This window comes from Lepidochelys kempii, chromosome 13 (assembly GCF_965140265.1).
Source record: "Lepidochelys kempii isolate rLepKem1 chromosome 13, rLepKem1.hap2, whole genome shotgun sequence".
Classification (NCBI taxonomy): Eukaryota; Metazoa; Chordata; order Testudines; family Cheloniidae; genus Lepidochelys; species Lepidochelys kempii.
Window position 1 is genome coordinate 37,180,191 of NC_133268.1, and position 15,594 is coordinate 37,195,784.

The 15,594-nt window shown below is 49.8% G+C and overlaps 1 protein-coding gene and 1 long non-coding RNA gene across 3 annotated transcripts in view; one reads left to right on the forward strand and one right to left on the reverse strand.

Annotated features, from left to right (window-relative positions):
- LOC140896641 (uncharacterized) overlaps nucleotides 1-15,594 on the forward strand; it is a 34,738-nt gene that overhangs the window by 7,924 nt on the left and 11,220 nt on the right. For both annotated transcript variants that reach the window (XR_012154601.1, XM_073308576.1), the window contains exons 4-6: nucleotides 6,796-8,505; nucleotides 14,040-14,339; nucleotides 15,258-15,385. The gene's annotated coding sequence lies outside the window, so the exon portion shown is untranslated. The remainder of the gene's footprint in view (nucleotides 1-6,795; nucleotides 8,506-14,039; nucleotides 14,340-15,257; nucleotides 15,386-15,594) is intronic.
- LOC140896643 (uncharacterized) lies at nucleotides 1,377-8,264 on the reverse strand. The gene is made up of 3 exons (XR_012154602.1): nucleotides 7,115-8,264; nucleotides 5,059-5,256; nucleotides 1,377-4,568 (listed from the first exon to the last, which is right to left on the reverse strand). It is a non-coding gene; the product is annotated as an uncharacterized lncRNA (long non-coding RNA).

The following is a 15,594-nucleotide window of genomic DNA, read 5'->3' on the forward strand; positions in this document are numbered from 1 at the left end:
GACTTCAATGTCCTTAACTACCTTCTCCTTCAAATTTTTTTCCAAGACCTTGCATACTACAGATGTCAAACTAACAGGCCTATAGTTACCTGGATCACTTTTTTTCCCTTTCTTAAAAATAGGAACTATGTTAGCAATTCTCAAATAATCCACATATTGAACTAGGACAGATGAACTAGGCAAGACAATATCTTTTAAATCCTCTGTGAGAATCTGGGAAAAAATAGTGGGGGATCCTGAAAACCCTTGGGGAAGACGTGTCCACGTTAGCTGCTGGCCCTTCCAGGTGAATGCAAACAAATATTGAGAATCGGGGTGCCAAGGGGAACTGAAAAATGCTGCACACAAATCCACGACAGTAAAACAAGTGGCCGACTGAGGAATCAGTGTTAGAATGGTGCTTGGATCAGGGACAACTGGATGGGGGGCTATAACATAACCATTTATAGCTGTAGATCCTGAACAAATCGATATACTGGACGCCCGTCCGGTCCCTGTTTAGGCTTCCTTACAGGAAGAATGGGAGTATTACAGGGCGAACTGCAGGGGACTAGAACCCCCTGAGTCAAATAGCTGTCAATAAGAAGTGAAATGTCCTCTTCTGCCTCCCTCGGCAAGGGGTATTTTTTTTATGGAGGGAGGCGGTCCGTCCCTTGTTTCCAGACTAACTGGAACGGCTGATTTAAGAAGGCCTACCTCGGTTGAATTCATGCTCCACAAACTGTGTGGAACACTGGACAATTCAGAGGGGACATCAGGAACAGGGGTAACCGATGCCATAAGAGAAGCAACAGCCAAGTCCGGGACAGACACGTGGAGCCCCTCGGGGGGGCAATATATGTGCGCCCCCAGTTTGCTCAGCACATCCCGCCCGAGAAGGTTCACGGGGCCCTCTGGCATTACAACAAATCTATGTGACAACTTTAAAGAACCATGCTCAACAGGGATAGGGTAGGATAGGGGAGCCGGGCAGAGATTTGTCCTCTATACCCTGTACCCAAACTTTGGTATCGGAAAGAGAGCCCGGAACAAAAGTTAAAGTGGAGAGGGTGGCCCCGGTATCTACTAAAAAAGGCACAAGCTGTTCCCCAACTTTTAGATAAATTTGCGACTGTAACCCCAAATCCCATTCCAACTCTCCCAAGGTTCCCAAAATCTCCGCCCCTAGTCACTGGGGGTCAACAAGGTCCTGGGGAGCGTTAGGGGGATACCACTGAGGGGCCTGAGGGGAGAGGGAAGAGTCACTTCTTGGTTGACCCTGCCAAGGAGCCCCTCTTGGAAGCAGGGGGCACTCCCTTTTCCAGTGTCCTGGTTGTTTACAATAATTACAGTTCCCATTTTTCATTCCCCCCCCCAGCCTTCACCTCTTCCTGTCCTGCGTCCCCGCCCCCTTCCTCTCATACTGCCGCGCCCCTGCCAAGGTTGGTTTCCGAAGGGAACCTGCAATACGGCCACCAACATACTTACTTCCTCCTTCTTTTGCTTTCGTTTCTCTCTAGGTTTCTCCTTGTCCCTGCCATTAAACACAAAAGTGGCCAGCCGAACCACCTCATGCAGGGGTTTTCCTGGCCAGTCGGGAACATGCTTAGAAAAATATTTTTTTATGTCTGAGGTTGCCTGATCAACATAAAAGGAGACCATCATAGGCCGGTTTTCCTCTGCCTCAGGGTTTATACCACCCCCATAGACACGAACCTGTTTGGACAACGGGGCCAAAAAGGCAGAGAGGTGCTCATTGAGCTCCTGCTGGCATTCGCGAATTTTAGACCAATTAGCTGTTTTACTGCCAACTTTGCATATAGCCTCTAAAAGGCCATTTTTACCGCCACTTTAACTGGCCATCCCTTTATTGCTATTGGGATTCTAATCGGGATCCGTCAGGGGCCACGGAGTTCGGGTATTATCTTCTCTGTCCCAACGCCGATTGGCATCCAGGATGGAATATTTTTCATCGGGGTTAAAGAGAGAATTACCTGAACATCTCCCCATGTAGGATTGAACGCGGTAAATACAGACCGAATAGTTTGCAGAACCTTTTCCGAATCGTCACGAAGCCGGGGCATCTGCTGTTGCCAAGTAACCAAATCATTCGGGCTGAAAGGCCGGTGGACACGGGGGAAAATTATCTGCTCATTGCCAGCCTGATCATGGCTCACAAGAGGTTGCTTGACAAGGGGAGCCTGCAGAGCAACGGGTGGGTCAATAGCAGGCCTATACAGGTCGGGGGGTGGCAAACAAGGAGGCAACAGACACAAATCAGAAAGCCGAGCATAAGCAGGAGGAGGGGCAGAAGCAGGCATAGCACAGAGCAGGGCTGGAGACCCCTGAGACAAATAAGAGAAGGAGGAAGAAAGAGGACATCCTTCGGCACGCGCATAAGCCCAGTTGTCCCATACATACCAATAATCCATCTGGGCTGAAGCTTTGTCTTCCAGCCTTTTCCTAAGTGCTGTTAATTTTTCCCCAGCAAAGGACCCATCCGGTGGCCATTCGAGAAGTGTTTGAGTTGTTAGTGCTGGGCACTCAACCTTGCACAAGATTACAGCTTTCTTTTAACCTAAACCATGGGTACCAAAAATATTCCTCCAATTCTCGAGAATTTCAGCCAAAGGGGTCCCTTTACTTACACTCTGCCCAGAACCCATAATGGGCTACAAAAAAGGACACCAAATGTGCCACCTTATCACCTAAGTGACGGCTCACACTCCCACTCCTCGGAGTTCTCAAAGGTGAACTCACCCTGTGCCGGCTGGGGCTGTCCGAGAGGAGGAGCGCGGTCTCGCCCGTCGGGGCGAACCTAGAGTCCCATCTGGGTCGCCACGAACTGTTGCGAATTATACCTGATAGGTCACGCGCAGTTCGAGTCTAGGCTGAGGCACACGAACAAAGTCCACAACTGCAGAGTTCCCAAAGACATTAAGTTTATTACACTCGAGCGTGGTGCCCCCCTGCTAGTCAGAAGGGGACCCCGAATGCAGGTTATACAAAGATTTTTTACCTTTTAGCAAACCATGTTGCCCTCGTGCATCGGAAACCTTAGCCAATAGACAAACCCTTTCCTTATCTACCACCTATTCTTGCAAGGTACATTCCCCATGCTAAACCATTACTTCAACTACACAGCATGGCCCTAAAGCAATGCATCAGTAACTTTTCTTATCAGGATGGGAGGCCCACAGCAAAAGGCCAGGAGGCAGGGAGTTAGGAACAGACAAAGAACAGAAACTGGGAGTCGAGACAGGCTGGAGACAAGGGGGGGAGTTTCCCAGGAATGCAGTATCTAAGGAACACTCCTCCTGGTACATGATGTGCTTGCTCTTAGACAATGGTGGGCCCCAAACCAAAATGGAGTCACATATGCTAACTTTTCCTTAACAATAGGGTGCTGTTAACGTGACCATCATTAATTTGCACCATGGTGTCTAGGAAGTGGACCTCCCGTGTAGATTGGTCCAGGCTGAGGTTGATGGTGGGGTGGAAGCTGTTGAAATTGTGGTGGAATTCTTCCAGGGTTTCCTTCCCATGGGTCTAGATGATGAATAGGTCATCAATGTAATGTAGGTAGAGAAGGGGCGTGAGTGGACAAGAGCTGAGGAAGCATTGTTCCAGGTCAGCCATAAAAATGTTGGCATATTGTGGGGCCATGCGGGTGCCCATAGTGGGACCACTCGTCTGGAGGTATATATTGTCACCAAATTTGAAATAATTGTGCGTGAAGATAAAGTCACAGAGCTCAGCAACCAGTTGTGCTGTGGCATCATCAGGGATACTGTTCCTGACAGCTTGTATTCCATCTGTGTGTGGGATGTTTGTGTAGAGGGCCTCTACATCCATGGTGGCTAGGATGGTGTTTTCTGAAAGATCACCAGTGCATTGTAGTTTTCTCAGGAAATCAGTGGCGTCACAGAGATAGCTGGGAGTGCTGGTGGCGTAGGGTCTGAATAGAGGGTCCACATATCTGGGCAGTCCTTCAGTGAGAGTGCCAATGCCTGAGATAATGGGGCATCCAGGGTTTCTGAGTTTCTGGATCTTGGGTAGTAGATAGAATAACCCCGGTCGGGGCTCTAAGGGTATGTTGATTTGTTCCTGGGTTAGTGTAGGGAGTGTCCTGAGTAGATGGTGCAGTTTCTTAGTGTATTCCTCCGTGGGATCTGAGGAAAGTGGCCTGTAGAATTTGGTATTGGAGAGTTGTCTGGCAGCCTCCTTTTGGTAGTCAGACCTGTTCATGATGACAACAGCACCGCCTTTATCAGCCTCATTGATTATAATGTCAGGGTTGTTTCTGAGGCTGTGGATGGCGTTGCGTTCTGCACGACTTGGATTATGAGGCAAGTGATGGTTTTTTCCACAATTTCTGCCTGTGCACGTCAGCGGAAGCACTCTATGTATAGGTCCAGACATGGACTCCACATGGACTCCTCCTGAGGGTCGAAATGACAGTCTGGACCTATACATAGAATGCTTCTGCCGACGGCAGTTCATTCACCTGCACGTCCACCAATGTCATCTACGCCATCATGTGCCAGCAATGCCCCTCTGCCATGTTAGTTGGCCAGACTGGACAGTCCCTACGTAAAAGGATAAATGGACACAAATCAGATGTTAGGAATGGCAATATACAGAAACCTGTAGGAGAACACTTCAACCTCCCTGGGCACACAGTAGCAGATTTCAAGGCAGCCATCCTGTAGCAAAAAAACTTCAGGACCAGACTTCAACGAGAAACTGCTGAACTTCAGTTCACTTGCAAATTGGACACCATCAGCCCAGGGTTAAACACAGACTGGGACTGGCTCGCCAACTGCAAAAGCAGTTTCTCCTCCCTTGGTGTTCACACCTCCACTGCTAGAAGAGGGCCTCATCCTCCCTGATTGCACTAACCTAGTTATCCCTAGCCTGATTCTTGCTGGCATATTTATACCTGCCTCTGGAAATTTCCACTACATGCATCTGACGACGTGGGGATTCACCCACCAACGCTTCTGCTCCAACACGTCTGTTAGTCTATAAGGTGCCACAGGACTCTTGGCCACATATAGCAATATTTCATAACCTCACATTTTCTTTGTTCGGTCTGTCCTGTAGTAGGTGACTTCTGGGTACTCTTCTGGCTCTGTCAATCTGTTTCTTCACTTCAGCAGGTGGGTATTGTAGTTGTAAGAATGCTCGTTCACCTGCACATCTACCAATGTGATAGATGCCATCATGTGCCAGCAATGCCCCTCTGCCATGTACATTGGTCAAACTGGACAGTCTCTATGTAAAAGAATAAATGGACACAAATCAGATGTCAAGAATTATAACATTCATAAACCAGTCGGAGAACACTTCAGTCTCTCTGGTCACTCGATTTCTGATCTAAAAGTGGCAATTCTTCAACAAAAAAACTTCGAAAACAGACTCCAACGAGAGACTGCTGAATTGGAATTAATTTGCAAATTGGATACAATTAACTTAGGCTTGAATAGAGACTGGGAGTGGTTGAGTCATTATACAAAGTAAAACTATTTCCCCTTGTTTATTCCTCCCCCCCTCCCCCCGTTCCTCAGAGGTTCTTGTTAACTCCTGGAAATGTGCTGGAAATGGCCCACCTTGATTATCACTTCAAAAGGTTTTCTCTCCCCCCACCCCACTCTCCTGCTGGTAATAGCTCATCTTAAGTGATCACTCTCCTTACAATGTGTATGATAAACACCCATTTTTTCATGGTCTGTGTGTATATAAATCTCCTCACTGTATTTTCCGCTTTATGCATCCGATGAAGTGAGCTGTAGCTCACGAAAGCTCATGCTCAAATAAATTGGTTAGTCTCTAAGGTGCCACAAGTCCTCCTTTTCTTTTTGCGAATACAGACTAACACGGCTGTTACTCTGAAAAGTGTGAATATGGGGGTTCCATAGTGCTACTTTGAGGTACAGAGTGTCACACAGGATACAAGTACAGCTCTGCTGCCCTTGATTAGTACAACAAGGATAACAACCCTCTCGTACCCCTGCCCCCAATAACAAAGTGACTTGTGATCCAGCACCAGCCAAAAGTCATCATTTGGGCAAAGCAGCTCCCTCATGCTGAGCACATAGGCAGGGTAGGTGTGTTCATGCAAACAAAGTTGGCTCCTGAAGTCCTCTTCCCCAGCTCACCACTAGATGTCAGGGGAGAGCTCATTCAGACCTTACATCGGCTAACGTGATTTTATGGCACATAAAGGGTAAGGGTTGCTTTATGGAAGGAAGGTGCCTTCCCATGAAACATGGAGTGTTTATAGCAATGGACAAAACAACTGTCGATAAGACATGGTATTTAATTAAAAACCCAAAGAGGCTCCAACAAGGACCCACAATAGCTTGTGTTTTCTTTTTCACATGTGTGCTTTGGATGCAAAATCCAACCGGGCACCAGGACAGATCAGTGAATATATAAATGGAGCTTCACCATTAACATTCTTAAGGTGCCACAAGTACTCCTATTCTTATCCAAAAGTTCTGTCTAGCTGTGGTGCGAAGTAAATGTTGTTAGCAAGTAAAAACCGATATGGTAGTGATATGAAAATGGGAAAAGAATAATTGTATTAAAACTAAGCAATTTGTATAAAAGATTGACATGCCCTTGATTAAAAACAAATCCAACAAATAGCTTAGGGTTACAGCTATTGAAAATGTTGTTTCACAATATTTAGTTGATTAACATGCCAAGTGTAAAATTTCACGAGTCTGCAGTCAGTGGGATTTGGTCAAAAATGGTTACAAGCTATTGAGAGCCATTATGGACAAATAAGGAAACTTTTAAAATTCACAGGCCTGCCAAGGTGGAGCAGCAATGAAACCGAAGGCAGCTGGGAGGAGTCGGCTCGGGAGCAGAGATTTTTGGACTGGTGGGTCGCTCTGAAAGCAAGGTGACCGAGAGACGCTGTGGGAACATGACCAAGCATTTCAACAGATACTAGCAGCAGAACTGCTTGCTCCATTACATGAACAAGGCTTTCAGCCAGAATTAGCATCCTAAGTATCATATTTTGTAAAGCAACAGATCAAAATACTATTAATAAAGAGCTTTTAAAGGTAGTGCCCCTCCCCCCCATCCACCCAGTTACCTCCTTCAGCACCGATCTCCTTACATGTTTTGATGGACAGGCTTGGGTTGTTCTGGATCCTGCTTCCCACTCAGCAGGACGTAACTTTTGTATTTTCTTCCCCTTTGAATTTATGTGGCAGGGCCTCCTCCCCCGTCACTACTTCCTGGCTGCATCACCCGGGCAGCTTGGGAGAAAAATTCTAAGCACAGGATAATCCCCACTTACTTGCCTGATAGTTGGACACGCCCCAGAAATAACACAAACACACACAATACATTCAACATAGTATATTAAACAAGAGATAAATATAACATTAGAGGGTAAAGCAGTATTCTCAGGGTCACCAGTACCCACGCTGATAAGACCCATAAATTTCCCATCACATGACCTGACATAGCAAATGTAAAATTAGTGTCCCGTGGCTATGCACACTTTGCAGGGGCCCTTGATGCCCTGTGACCACGATATCTTAAATGCACCAGCTGATGGGGTTCAGTAAAGCCCAAAAGACTCACAAGTAGGATAAGGTGATAAGTCCCTCCACAGGTTTAATAAGCAGCAGGTAATAAACCCCCAACCCCCTGAGTTGAAGACACAGTTCCGGGACTAGGGGTCCCCAAACAATTTCCCTGAAGGTGAAAATTGTATTTATGGGTCAAGCATCATAAAGTGCCGCAACTTCCCAAACGCAGAATGATTGAGATGCCGCCCGGTGGGGTGGGAGGGAAGAGAATGGAAACTGGGGGATCTTGTAGAGGGGGCTGGGAGCTCTGAGGGACAGGGGTGATTGGAGGGTGGGGAACAGCACAGGGTGGAAGTTCAACAGAGGTGCCCCCCACCCTGTAAACTCAGTTATTTTGCCCTTATCCACAGCCAATCCCCACCCCCAGCACCTCCTCTTCACCAGGGGTGTTCCATGTGGTCTCAGCCCAAACTGATGGCCGTGGTACAGCCAGCTCTGCATCTGGTCACTCTGCATCTGGGAGAGAAAGTGCCGTGGTCGAGGTGTTTCCTGCTTAGCTGTGGCTGAAGCAGAGTCGAGGGTCTGTGGCTATGTCTGCACTGGGCGATACGGCCCCATATGGCCCCCTGCAGGGGAAGCCCGAGCAGGAATGGATTCATCTGGAGACCCTGGCTCACTCCTGCCCCCCTGCAGTGAGGGTGTGTGTGCATGTGGGGTGGGGAGGAGGATCTGATATACAAACCCCACACTGGGACAGAAGGGTTAAAAGACTATATTGGGCCCAGCTAGGCCCGCCCCTCCAGCGCAGCAGAGCAAGCTGCAACTGGAGGAAGGGTTGAAAAGGGAGCAGCCCAGCTCAGAAGGGGGAGGTTGGGGAGGAGCAGACCTACCCTGCAGGCTCCTGCAAAAGGAGTCAGAGAAGCCTGGCTGAGACACCGGGGACTGTGTGTTGAGCCCGGTTGGGGCTGAGGTTTGGTTTCCCTTTTATATTGTCTTTTTCCTTGTCCGGGGCTGGAAGTGGAGAGAGCAGTGATGGGAAGTGATGCAGGGAGGGTAATGCAGAGGGTCCACAACCCCCACCCTGCCCAAGGGGTCAATGCTGCTGACTCTCTAAAGGCCCTGGGTTGGAGCCTGGAGGATTGAGTGGGTTGGGGCTCAACTAGCATGACTCTCCGTGATGGGTGGGGTCACAGAAACCCCCTTGGGGCTGCCAACTGATGTGCCAAGACTACGTCTGCCCCTGCTTTCCCTGCCAGCTGGGACTCCAGCACCCTGTCTCGCTGAGCCAGACACTCCCGTCTGCTCCAGCACAGACCCAGGGTCTGAACCACGAGCCCCAAAGCTGCAGGCTTAACTGAAAGCAATTTAAGAAGTGTTCCTGGCTTTAACACTCAGATGCCCAACTCCCAATGGGGTGTAAACCCAAATAAATCCGGGTAAACTCATATATTCTTCACCCTCTATAACACTGATAGAGAGATATGCACAGCTGTTCCCCCCCTCCAAGTATTAATACATACTCTGGGTTAATTAATAAGTTAAAAATGATTTTATTAAATACAGAAAGTAGGGATTTAAGTGGTTTCAAGTAGTAACAGACAGAACAAAGTGAATTGCCAAGCAAAATAAAATAGAACACGCAAATCTAAGCCTAATACAGTAATAAAACTGAAAACAGATAAAATCTCACCCTCAGAGATGTTTCAATAGGTTTCTTTCACAGACTGGACGCCTTCCTAGTCTGGGCACCATCCTTTCCCCTGGTACAGCCTTTGTTCCAGCTCAGGTGGTAGCTAGGGGATTCCTCATGATGGCTGCTTCCTTTGTTCTGTTCCACCCACTTATATAGCTTTTGCATAAGGCAGGAACCCTTTGTCCCTCTGGGTTCCCACCCCTCCTTCTCAGTGGAAAAACACCAGGTTAAAGATGGGTTCAAGTTCAGGTGACATGGTCACATGTCCTGTGAGACCCCCAGCCTTCCTTCCTCCCAGCCAGACTCACAGCAAGGCCTGCCTGCAACCAGAGCCATCCACAGTCAGTTGTCCTGGTTGATGGGAGCCAGCAAGATTCCAAGCCACCATTAATAATTACAATAGGCCATCAGAGTTATATTTCATATTTCTAGTTTCAGATACAAAAGTGATACCTTTATACAAACAGGATGACCACACTCAGTAGATTATAAGCTTTGTAACAATACCTCACAAGAGACCTTTTGCATGAAGCATATTTTAGTTACAATATATTCACACTCATCAACATACTTTCATAAAACAATATAGAGTGCAACATCACATTCTCCCCCAGGTGACTGGATGCTAACCATTCGGCCACCCAGCCCACCAAGGACCCTACTACAGGGGGCAGTGGGGATCACATCGGTGGGTGGCTTCCCACCGCCACAACCCCTGTGTCCCTCCAGGGCTCAGCATGGAGCCCCTGGGATCTCATGCTAAGCAGGGCCAGGCTGGTTTGGGACTTGGCTGGGAGACCAAGTGCTGCAGGGTGGGGGCTCACCAGGGGTCTCTCTCCCCTGCCTGTTAATGTTGTCACCAGGGACCCAGCGCAGTGCTAGGGGGCTCTGTGCTGCAGGGAGCCCGGTGGGGACTCAAGAGGGGGAGTCGTGCTGCACCACTCACCTGGCCTCATCCTCAGGAACCAGCCCAGAGCCCCGACTCCCAGCACAGTGAGGATGCAGCTGTTAGGATATAGATATTCAGGCCTGTTGGTAAAGGCCTGTACTCGAAGAATTTAGGTGTATTCTTATCACTTGGCTAGTTAGAGGTATAAAAGAAAGAATCAAAATCACTGTCTGCCAGTGTAAGGTCCTTCTCTTACTGTGACAGTCTAAGGCCCTGTGCTTAGGCTAAGGCCTTTGGCTAAGCAGCAGAGGCAGCCATAAGCTGGGAAGCGACTGGTCACCTCCTCACATTCCAAACTAGTCACACTGAAAGAAGGTGCTATTGGGCTGTTAGGATACAATCCTGTCCTGATAGTGCCCATCGCCTCCAGAGAAAGGGAAGTGCCTAGAAAATGACAGGTTTCAGAGGAACAGCCGTGTTAGTCCGTATTCGCAAAAAGAAAAGGAGGACTTGTGGCACCTTAGAGACTAACCAATTTATTTGAGCATAAGCATGAAGTGAGCTGTAGCTCACGAAAGCTTATGCTCAAATAAATTGGTTAGTCTCTAAGGTGCCACAAGTCCTCCTTTTCTTTTTGCCTAGAAAATGTAAAAGGAAACTTAGTTTGATAGCATCCTGTCTGACAAGAACTCACTTATCAGTAGCTGGGATGTGAAATCCTCATTTCTGTGTTTGTTGTATCACTGTAGTCCCCATTTCCCTATTGTTTGTCTGTATAATCTCTGTCTGGTTCTGTGATTGTTCCTGTCTGCTGTATAATTAATTTTGCTGGGTGTAAACTAATTAAGGTGGTGGGATATAATTGGTTACATAATCATGTTACAATATGTTAGGATTGGTTAGTTAAATTTCAGAAAAATGATTGGTTAAGGTATAGCTAAGCTGAACTCAAGATTTACTATATAGTCTGCAGTCAATCAGAAAGTGAGGGGGTGAGTGTGTGGGTGGGGGAGATGGGAACAGGGAATGGGGGTGGGGAATTGGAATCGTGTTTTGCTAAAGGGGGAAATGGGAACAGGGAATGGGGGTAAGGAAGTTGGAATCATGTTCGGCTAAGGGCAGGAATGGGAACAGGGACACAGGTGTAAGGCTCTGTGGTGTCAGAGCTGGGAAGGGGGACACTAAGGAAGGAAACTAGAATCATGCTTGCTGGAAGTTCACTCCAATAAACATCGAATTGTTTGCACCTTTGGACTTCAGGGATTGTTGCTCTCTGTTCATGCAAGAAGGACCAGGGAAGTAAGTGGGTGAAGGAATAAGCCCCCTAACAGCAGCCAGCAACAATCGCCAGGATAGCAGCCTGGCCTATGGCTTGGGAATCTAGAAGTGCCCCGAGAGAGACGAAGCCCTGGGTCACCCGAAGCCCTTGTGCCCTTCACCTCTCCTGGGGCCTCCCGGCTCCCCCTCCTGCTCTCTGCCCAATAAACCTGAGCTAGCATCCTGCCTCCCGCAGCCCGTCTGCCCCTCCCAGCCACCCCCTGTGGGTCTTCCCTGCAGCTAGACACCCGCTTCTCTGCCTCCCTTCCCTGTCTGAGCCCCCACAAAACCCCTCTCTGTTTCCCGTCTCCTCTGAGCCCCCAGAACCCCTGCTCTCTGGTTTCCCCTCCCCTCTGAGCCCCCAGTATGCCCCTCTGCCTGCCCCTCTCCTCTGAGCCAGCCAAAACACATCTCCACCTCCTCTTGCCCCCTAGTACCTCTCTCTGTCTACTAAACCCTGGTGCCCCTCAAAACTGCCCCTCTGCATTTCCCAACTCCCTCTTCCCCCCACCCCTTGTGTCCATCTCCTCCATATCTCTCCCCTCAGTGTGAGGCCCCCCATTCCCAGTATCTTCCCACTGCTCCTCCCTGCTCTGCGCCCCCAGTACTCACCCCAGGTCACCCTCAGAGGGGCATCCCCCAGGCTGCTGTGTCTCACCACAAACACGTGCTCCGCAGGACCAACCCCCTCCTGCCCCTGCTCAATGGACACCTGGATTTGGAAGGTGCGGTCCTCATTCAGCTGGATGCTGCTGGTCAACTGCTTCCCTAGGGTCACCTGGTCCCGCTGCTCCCAGGTCACAGTGATGGAGCAGGGAAAGAACCCCGTCACGTGGCGGATGAGCTGATCGGTCCCAAGTCCCTGGGACGAGGGCCAGATGCACTGTGGACTGGGCTCAGGGGACGGTGAGAAAGGGTTATTAGTCACAGGGAATGGGACAGCTCGGGGGTGTGGGTTGGGATTGAGAGGCACCAGCAGATCTGGGAGGTAGCCCAGGCCTGGGACTGCAGGGGGCTGCGGGTTGGGATTAAGGGGCATAGGCACACCTTTGGGATTGGGAGAGAGGCCAGGGCTGGGAAAGCAGGGAGTTGTGGGTCAGGTCTGAGTGCCACAAGCAGAGCTGGGGAGGGAGCCCACGGCTGGGATAGCAGGGGCTATAGGCCAGGAGTAAGGTGCACCGGCAGAACTGTCCCAGTGCCCCACCCCCTCCGCAATCCTCCAGACCCCACTCCTCTCCCAGAGCTGGGGAAAGAACTGAGGAGATCTTCCTCCCAGCCCCCCTGCTCCAACCCACCAGATCCCACTCCCCTCCTACAGCCAGAGATAGAACCCAAGAGTCCTGGATCCAAACTCCACTTTTAACCGCTATGTATCCCCCCTGGTGTACCCTCCCGCAGCTCCCTCCTACCCAGTCACCTGCTCATCACCTTCCTGAGCCAATCTGAGTGCTGGGGTCTGGGGACTCACCTGCCTTTGGGGAGCTGGCATTTATCTCTCACTCCAGGCCCTGGTCCTCGGTCTCCAACCAGGAGTCCCAGGCCAGGCACTCAAAGCTACCTGCTCTCCAGAACTGGTGGGTCTCCTGGTCATGCAGGATGTCACAAGTTCAGGGAGCCAGCCTGCCAGTGTTGTTGTCATAGGCTGAGTGCACCAGGTCATTCGCCCTCATCACATGAAGCCATCTGGGAAGGCCGCTTGTGGGGAGATGAGTTGGAGATAGGACACACAGTGAACCCCTGTAGGAAAAAGAGACTGGGATGGGAGTGAGATCCAGACATCTGGGACAGCGACCCGAGGGGGCCCTGCAGCACCCAGCCCTGGGGAAAGACACTGGGATGGGGAATGGGACCCAGGTGTCCAGGAAAACTGGGGTCACTTACCAGCCATGGTGACAGGGGAGAGAGATAGGAGCCAGAAGGAGACCAAGGCAGGTGTGGCCCAAAGAGCCATTTCCCTGGAGGGGAGAGAATGGCAGCTCTATGGAGTGGGGTCTGGGGCTAGGACCCAGAGAGCTGAAGAGGGCACAGCTGCCCCTCCCTGCACTGAGCTCTCTGCTGCTCTGACAGGTGACACCTGAGAGGAAACCCAGCCAGACCCACAAGCTTAGCAAAGTTCAATAAAGACAAATCAGCTGTCCCTTTCCAGTCCTGCTCACTGCTTCCCAGGAAGCCTCGCTCCCCACCAGCACAATAAAGCGAGCTGTAGCTCACGAAAGCTTATGCTCAAATAAATTCTCTAAGATGCCACCAGTACTCCTTTTCTTTTTGCGAATACAGACTAACACGGCTGCTCCTCTGAAACCAATAAAGATTGAATAACTCCTGTAGCTTGTTCCAATTGACTCTGTTACAACATGTGATTATTTTATGGGGAAGTTTTCTGTGAGCACAGAAAACCACTCCTCAGCCATTCCCCACAACAGCTGTTATAATTGGTAGGGACTATCCAGAGACATGGGACTTTGGGGGTGGTTGGGGACGGAGAGGATGGAGGGCACAGATATAGGGAGAAGGGTTGTGGCTGTGGATGGGGGTCACCAATGAGGACAGGGGGTTGGGAAGCCTTGGATCGGTTATGTGTGAAACTCTGTGTTTTACTCGGCAGGTGGAAGAACCTACGTCCTGATCTCGAGGCACATTGATGCAGTGCTTCCAAAGCCGCACAATGTGGAGGTCTGGAGCTGAGAATGCACGCACCTTGACTGCTGTGGGGAAAGAAATGCGTGCGCTGATTAGGGTAGCTAATGTGTATTGTGGCCAATTCCTGGGTCACGAGGTAGCAGAAGCTTGCAGGAGAGGGAGGATTGGCTCATGAAAGGGGGATTCCTGACAACAGGCTGATCTGCGTGGACCAAGCTGGCCTGCTTTGGCATCATGTTTTGCTTGCCCTGCAGCATCTTAAACTGTGAGTTAAGAGGCTGTGATCTATCAGACACTGTGGTGTTATCCAGGAGCGCTGGAAGCTTCCTAAAACCGGGGAGTCCACTAGTGCCTGAACCGTGGCCCTGCCCCCGTGTCAGCCCTTCCCCCCCGAGGCCCTGCCCCTGCGCCACTCTTTTTAAAAGTGATGGGGCTATGCTCCCTGGCTCCCCCGTTCTGGCATTGCTGGTGTGATCTCGGCCTAATTCCTGGTACTCACCTCACAGAATGTGAGAGCAGATGCGGACGGCGTCAGGGATCGGGGTCCAGGAACTGGGATAGTTTTCCCTGATTTGTCTGAGCCTCTCAATCACTGCAACAGTGACAACACGAAAGCTGTTAATCAGTGTTGGAAGAACGTTAATCAGGAAATCAAAGTGTTCATGGCTGACCACTTGCTGCACAGAACTAAGAAGAGCTCTGACACACCCCTGTTGCTTGGAGATGGAGTATGTCTATTGGGCAGGGATCTTTCTCCCAAACATAAAACTCTCTGTGTTTTGGAACAAACCCGGTCTCTGATTTCTCTTGCCACCCCTGCCACAAACTCCACCCATTGTGACACATGACCAGGAACACCAGGCCACTGTCACACAGTTGTCCTTCACTTCAGGCAATGCGAGTGAGTCAGGTTATAGGAGTGGGGAAGATTTCGGGGAGAAGCATTCCCTGAATGCGCTGATGGGTGGGGAGCTGGGTACAGTAGTAGCAAGGGGGCCAGGTTACAGTGAAAAGATCAGGGGCATGGCTGGGGAGGTATGCAGAAACAGGGCTTGTGGGGCCCAGCTGATGTATGTGGGGATGGCTGGCTCAGTATGCAAATTGCAAGGCATGATATGTACAACAGTTTAGTTGATCGCTAACTCCTACCAACAAGATCTCTTCTCCTGTTCAAAAAAACTAGGATGTTCAATGGCAAAACAAAACAAAAATGTTAATGCCAAATGAAGGTCACTTGGTGGTATTGTCGTCGACTTCCAGAATGGTGAGATGAGCAAAACTCAAACATCTGGAAACCAGGAAAGGCCCAAGGTATGGTTGCACCACGCCACCGTCCCTCTATCCTCTTTGTGCAATGCCTCAATACACACAAACACAATACTCTCACTGGCCTTGGAACTAACAGATCCAGGAGGTTTAAGATCCTGGCTTTCATTCACACGTTTAGCTAATTCCCAGAACGAATACCACATGTGGGCAATTGAAGAATGATGTCACAACCTTTTACATAGAGAATTAGT